Source organism: Homarus americanus, unplaced genomic scaffold, assembly GCF_018991925.1.
Source record: "Homarus americanus isolate GMGI-L3 unplaced genomic scaffold, GMGI_Hamer_2.0 scaffold47364, whole genome shotgun sequence".
NCBI lineage: Eukaryota > Metazoa > Arthropoda > Malacostraca > Decapoda > Nephropidae > Homarus > Homarus americanus.
This window is the reverse complement of record NW_024723769.1, coordinates 1-7993: the sequence shown is the minus strand read 5'-3', so window position 1 is coordinate 7993 and position 7993 is coordinate 1. Positions and strand designations below refer to the sequence as shown.

The window sequence follows — 7993 nt, the reverse complement described above, 5'->3', positions numbered from 1 at the left end:
AATGACAGATAGATGTGCAGGATTTAAGCCCTGTTAGGGGAAAAATTATTTCCTTTTAGTAATGGCAACATGAGGTCACCTAGATTCCCAAGACAAAGGAGTCACCCCTATAGAGCGCAACTTATTTTCTTCATGACCATAATATGGTTGTACTCCTTGAAAACCAAACAATTGAAAGCAATTTGGATTGAATCCTTCCTGCTATCATTCTTATTTTTATTGCTCACTTCCCTTCGATTACTCTTTATCTTCTGGATGAAGTTAATAACCCTAGAATTACTTAAAACAATTGGGCACCAATGATATTGAAGATATGAATATTAAGACTTTTTGCAAGTGGAGTTTGATTCCAAGTATAACCCATTAACGAACTAGATTTATCTGGTTTCTGCCTTCTAGACGTAGACAACCGACTGTATTACCTATAAACACACAAGTTCGAATGTTAGTCACTGCTGCTGATGTTATTCACTCTTGAACTGTTCCAGCACTAGGAGTAAAAGTAGATGCACCTCTGCTGCCCAACCAAATTCAGATTTATGGTTGAATCAATTTGTGATTATTTTTGGGCAATGCTCAGAAATTTGTGGGGCTAACCATAGGTTTATACCACCTGTAGTAGAAAGTGTGTCAGTCTCCAGCTTTTTAAATTGAATCTCCTCCTCATCTGATCTATCACCCCATGACTGAAAGCAAGTGTAGGTCTTTTAACCTATCATAGTAGAGGCGCCTACTTCTAGTGGAAAAGTTAGTTAATTTCATCAATATGAGCTTGTCACGCCTGCTAATTCCACTGGAATACTTTTGATGCCCCAAATAGCACCTCTTTTATGGTTAAATCTATTTTTATATTCCTCATTAGTTTTATTTTAAACTATTTTATAAAAATCCTCGCTTAAAATATCTCTTCAATTGAACTAAAACTCAACACCAAAAACCTGAAAATGATAAAACTTTTTTCTATTTTTGAACTCCTTCAAGAATCTTCTCATTATCACTCAATTGATTATCAAATTCCTTGTTGGGTTACTTTTATTCTTACCTTTATTGAGCAGCTCTTCATGCCGCTGAGCACTAGTTTGGTCCAAAAATTATACAACTTCTTCACAATGAGTTTCTAAGCTATTTTTAGGGCAAATACCAAAGGTCTGACTATTTTATTTATTTCTTTATTTAGATTTATTATATTTAATAACACTCTTGGTCTTCTCCCCATATGTATTTACTAGCTCCAGACACCTTGCAATAACTCTACGCTTGCTTTACCTTTTGTGACTCACTTTACTTATTTGTTGAATCAACCATACCCAACACATGCTTGCCCATATAGTTCCTCAAGGGATGCCAGGGCTTCTGGGATACCATTCATAGTATTGGTAGAAAACTTTTAAGAAATATTATTCGACCAGGAACTTTAGCCGCTCGACTAGCAGCTACTGGTAATTGTTAAGTACCCTTTTGTTGACACACTTTTAGGTACATAGGCTCTTCTTTTTCCTTGACTTTAGTGTCATTTCTAATGTTGGCTCAAATCCTTCTTTTAATACTAGAATCTATGCTGCTGCAATAATTCAATCATATGTATTTGCTGTCCTAAGGACTTTATATGCCAGAGACGTTAACTAATGCCACACACACGGACACCACGCTTACCACTCTTAGTTGATATAAGATCCTGACCTTTAACAGGGTCAGTGAGAGCCATAATACTAACCACAGGCTTGTTAAGTGATTTCACCAATTTAACATAGACTTGCTACTCCTAAGATTTTACTACTATTTTAACAATAATTCAATGATGACGAGATAACACACATGAGGGGACCTACTTGGCGCTCCACACCCAAGTTGTAATAAAAGGGCTTCGTTGGGGATAATTTCTTTTATTGTATCAGAAGTTGTTCTTTTTTCATTTTTTGGGGCATTTTTCATAGTAGACTTTCTCCGACAATTGAATTGGGATATGTTGGCCACCAGTTGGTATCCAACCTTTAATCCTTCCAAATTCCGCTTTTAAACACAACTATTCTCTCTTGTCGTCTGGGGCTACTGTAACATGAGCACATCATGCTATTACTAGGTCAAATCATTCAGAGGCAATTCAAAGTCTTGCTTTAACTATTTTTAGGGTTATATTTTCTGTTTCAAGCTTTCTGAATACATAGGGAGCTTTTACAATTGCAGACTCTGTCTATGGATCTACTTTTTTGTAGCAACTGGTTTCCATGGGCTTCATGTTGTTATTGGAACTTCCTTTTAGCTATTTGTTTCTACCGACTTTATAAATGTCACTTTTCTTCTGACCATCATTTTTGGTTTCCGAAGCAGCTGCTTGATACTGACACTTTGTAGATGCTGCGATTATTTTTATATATCTTATCTATTGATGAGGAGGCTAATTAATTTTAATATAATAAGTATATTTGGCTTCCAACCAAAAGTCTAGAATTTCTAGAAAATTAATTTTCATTGGTATTTATTGTAATCTCAACAACTTTTGTAATTAGATTCAGAAGTTATATCCTTTTGCCTCTATTTTGTCAAAAGCTTATTACAGATCGAGAAAAAACTCCCCATTTGAGTGTGGATTTGATCCTAAAGGGTCGGCACGGCTTCCTCTTTTCTTTACATTCTTTAATTGCAGCATTTTCTTGATTTTTGATGTAGAAATCACTCTTTTACTTCCCTTGCTTCAATTATTCATTTAACAAACATACTTTTCTTGGGCTCTTACTGGGGTTTCATTTTTATTGATTTTGCTTTTTGGGCTTTACTATGAATGACACCAAGGTGCCTTAGAATGATCCTACTAGAGCTATATTCAATTTGTGATTTATGAGTTGCATTCATATAAGGTGTTTTAGTAAACTAGCTTTAAGATTAAAAGCGAAATATCGCACTTAGTTTCGGCCTACGCTTTGATCTGTTGTAGATCTTAATCTTTGAAAGAAGCCAAAATAGAGGCCCATCACTGTTAATGATGAAACTGGATTTCATATCCCTTTCAAGGAAAATATTGATGAGCAAAAGCACGAAGCTTCTAACTTCATTTTAAGCGGGTTGAATTCCATTTATATTTCTTTTTATAGTGTAAATAACACGAGGTTGTACCTCTCTAGTCCGCCAACCTCGGGACCTGACCGATGCCGGACCATGGAATTCACCCTTTTCCTGGATAGATAGTGACTTGTGCTTATGCCTGGAAGCACTAGCACCACTTTCTCTGCATCATGGTCTCTTTGAAGACATATTGAAGGGTTAAATGTCGTATAGTAGCTTCTCAAATTTCGCGAGTTTTAATTTTAACGTATTTTATTGGAACACAAAACAAATAAATAAAAATTTTGACGGCGGAAACTTGAATTTCGACGGGTTTGAACGGCCTCCCAACATGCAGACGACGCATAATCGTGTAAACACCGCTCATTTCTCTTATGTACAAAAGATTCATTATTGTTTATTACTGAATGTCTTTTATTGAATTAATGTTTATGTGTGCAAAATGAGCAATACAATTCATTAATAATACGAGAATATTAAAACACACGAGGAAATGACACAGCATTGTTTTCGTTGATTACAAACCAGTGACTGACTGGTTCTACATATAAAACTGAAGAAAATAAGACCTTGGTTGTAGCTGTAGTAAAATTAATATGGTTGTTTTAAGTAATGTTATTTAATGTTAATAAATGGAACAATAGAAGTAGCTAACGATAATGGTAAAGAAAAAAGAGAGATCGGATTTAAGTGCGCATGCGCACACGTGAAAACATATCGTCATTACTTTTACATAAGAATATGAAAGCAACACTTATTTACTGTTCATATACAGTTGGGCTTACATTACGCGGTGTTAATGTAACCCGGAGGGTACATAAGTGAGGAACGCGTGAAAGTGAACAACATAACATATGGGATTAATTGAAATGGAGTCCAGGCCGATCCCCAAACTCCACTTTTTGACGACACACAACTATGTTGTAGTAAAAATATTATCTTAACTTTATGATGGCATGCACACACAATTAATAATTAAGAGAAATATCAATAATATTAGATTTTTAACACTTACATTAGTAGAAAAGATGGCTGGGCACAGGGGATGGGCGGTTGTTTCCGAGGCAGAGGGCAGATTATTGGCCTCACCTGTATCACTTGTATCAATTGTATCACTATCCACCACAGAGGCTTGCAGGGCCTCTTTGTCAAACCCCCAAAGTTCATATAAGTCCATATCCTCACTATAATTATCACTATCACTGACTTGGGCCGGCTGTAGTGGGTGGCGGGTGAAGAACTGGTAATGTTTTGATGACTGGGCGACCTTGTGCGCACACCATTTTCGTGCCTCTACACAACATGGCGGATGGCGAGGTTTGGATCCAAAATCGCTGAGCTTGCCAGCCGCTCTCCGCATAATGGGGTTCACGAATCGTGAATGTGAGCATGTTAGGTTCCGCAGGCACCGCTAACGTGAACCGCGGAATGCGGGACCGCGGTGAATGAGGGGTTGACTGTATATTTTAATTAATGTTTGAATTTGTTTTTATTGAATTAATGTACATGTGTGCAAAATTAACAATACAATTTATTAATAATACGGAATATTAGAGGAGACGAGACGGCTGCCGGCATTGTTTATGTTAAAGCTACGAAACCAGTGACTGATTGGTTCTACATATAAAACTGAAGAAAATAAGGCCCTGAGTTTAACTGTAGTCAAATTAATGTAAAATGAATATGGTTGCTTGAAGTACCTGTAATGTTATTTAATGTTAATAAATGGAACAATATAAGTAGCTAACCATATGGTGTAAAAAAAGTGAGACTGCTCATATGTAAGACATGTGAAAATATATCACCATTACTCTACATAAGAATATGAAAGCAACACTTATTTACTGCTCATATAGAAGGGTTAAATGTTGTACTCTGTATAGACAAGCAGAGAGAGAGAGTGCAGCCAACTGCCGATGTAAACAAACCTTAATTTCCCAGCTTTTTTTTTTTAAGGGATTAGCCCACCCGGCATAGGTCACTGACTCACATTGGGGCCTGAGGGCAAAAATTAAATACTCCTGTAATAATAATAATAATTCAGATAAATAAATAAAAAAAAAAAAAAAAAACTGCCTATCTACCTATTGACAAACTAAAATCGTTCCGACCACGGGAGTTTCCGGACCACAGAATGCCGGACTAGAGAGGTACAACCTGTATTTAACCTAAAATTTTGATAACAAAAATTAGATTTTGTTAAACAAGATGTGTTTTTGTTATGAAATTTTTACTTACAGGCAATTTGCCACCACTGCTTCCAAAAATTCTAATCTTAAATTATATAAGTAAATTATGATAAAAATACAACAATTACCCAGAATAGAAACCTTTTATATATAAATTCTCACACCCCTACTCTGAGAAACTTGAAGGTACCCTGATTGATGCATAACATTAGAATATAAACCTTGACCACCAAAATGCTCGGACCATCCATAATCACCAACCTTTATGCATGCACCTGCAGTTTTTAACCTAGGTGATTCAGATTAAATGTAGATAAAAAAGGTATAAACCACATAGACCCTATAAACACAACTCTGCTGTAACTTTTAATCTACGTAACCTATAGTTCACACTTAATATTTAAAAGGTAACCAATTAAAGCACCTAACACTCTTAATGCTAAAGCCAACACTTTAACTGTAAAAGTCAAACAAATTATATATGATTCAGGAAGATTACCCAAGATAAAAAGGCTCCACCTGTGACACCACCAATTCTCAATCTTATCATTGACCTAGTTATAACAACACTTTTATCGTTAACTTGGCTTATCCTCAAATTAAATAAGCCTGTCAAACTGTAATAAACTAAACGAAATCTATAACAAACTGTCAATCCTTGGCCAAGCATATAAAATGAAAGCCAATAAATTAATATTTATAAAAGCCACTTCTAAACTTAAATCTTTAGAATAAAACCCGCCAAAAATGGCATTCCACATAAAGCTAAATTAGCCAAATTTATACAAGTTCTAGTAAGGTATTCTGAAAACTAATCTCCCATACAACGGATATCTTGGTATTCTTTACAGCATGAATAACTACCAGCACATATAAATAACAGTGCTTTGAACAAAGCATGAGCCAATAAATGAAAAAGCTAAATCAGCAAAACGAGAGCTACAATCCTTAGTATGACACCAAGTTGACTTAATGTTGATAAAGCAATAATCTTTTTAAATCATACTCAAATTAGCCCCTAACCCTGCTATAAATATTGTTAGGCAAGAAATAATTAATAAAACAGATTGAGCTTGACCCTATTAAAGCTGGACTAAAACGAATTAATAAGTAAACACCTGCCGTAACTCGAGTAGAAGAATGGACTAAAAGACACTGGAGTAGAGCTGCCATGGCAGCTGGAAGCCAAGCAGAAAAAAGGAATTTGTGCTCTTTTGTTATAGCTGCTAAGACAACTAAGCACTTTATTAACAAAAATTAGAATCCCTTATATATTTTCTGTATAAAATAAAATTTCAACCCCTGCTATGAATATAAAAGAAATTCTGAGGAGAATAGCAACGTCACCAACCCGGTTAGACAGAACTGTTAGTATTCCTGCATTTGCAGATTTTTCATTTTGGAAAAATAACTAATGCATATGATACTAAACCTAGACCATCCCAACCCAACAAGATTCTAATTATATTTGGCCTTACAATTAAAGCACCTATAGATAGTACAAATGCAAGAACTAAATATATGAAGCGATTAAATCTTTTGTCTCCTTCTATATAGTCGCCTCTAAAATAACACTATTGAAGAAATAAAAAGTACAAATCCTAAAATATGAAAGAAATCAATCAAAATCAAAGTCATTACAACTGAAGAAGAATTTAAAGTTATAATTTCCCATTCAATTATTGTTGCACTGTTATAATATAAACTTATGAGACAACAAATGCAACTAAGCTCTTCTACATAAAAATACCAACCTAGTTAAATGTATAGTAATATATCAAATCACGGTTTAAAATAAATTACTTATAATTTGCACCACAAACCAACGTTTTTATTAAACTATTTAAACTAAAATCTTGGTAAGATTATAGCCGTTTTACAATAAGAACATTTAAAGGCAATCAATGTACAGTGACCCCTCGTTTAACGAACACCTCGGTTAACGTAATTTCGATTAACGAACTGCCTTCCATAAGGATCTTCAATTCGGTTAACGAAAAAAAATTAAACAACGAATTCTTACGAACCCGACCTCAACATGTTTTCGCTTGCACTGACCGGGCAACCAGCTTTAGTATCAGTCCGCCAATACATTAATCGGTTCTAGGGTTTAAATTCCTTACTATTTTAGTAAATATCAAGAAGTTTATACTATTCAATAATTTTAAAAGTTTAATATTCAATTTTTAGTCATTTAACAATTATTGAACATAATTGATAAAAGTGACTAGTTTAATGCGCGACATCCAGCCTCTTAACACAGCAAACAGGCGTTAGTCTCTCTCTGTTTTCACTGGAGGTAACATCTTGCTTGAGACTCTCTTCAACTAAATGCTTTTTCTGTTTCCAAGCAAATTATTGGTCATTTTGAAATATATTTTGCATATTGACAATATATAATGCAGTGCAGTGTTGATTTAAAGAAATAATCGTGAAATACACCAAGAGAACTAAAATTTTATGGGTGAAATGGTGCCATGGGGTGACTTCTCTTCCACCCCAATGCCTTCTCTTCTTCCTTCTCCTCCACCCCATTCTAATTCCATCATCATCATCATCATCCAGGAGCCTTCTACAAACACACCTCAAAGTAAGTGAACTTTTCTATCATTTTTGTTGAATTTAGGCAACTTCGGTGAGCTGGAACCAATTACCCAAAACCCATTGAAAAAATGGTTTCGGTTAACGTTTTCGGTTAACGAGCGACATTCTGGAACGGTTGAGTTTGTTAACCGAGGTCACTA

At 35.0% G+C, this 7993-nt stretch overlaps 1 pseudogene; it reads left to right on the top strand.

The window, feature by feature from the left end:
• Positions 1 to 1635: 1635 nt before the first annotated feature.
• Positions 1636 to 2165, top strand: LOC121863704 (annotated as a pseudogene).
• Positions 2166 to 7993: the final 5828 nt, after the last annotated feature.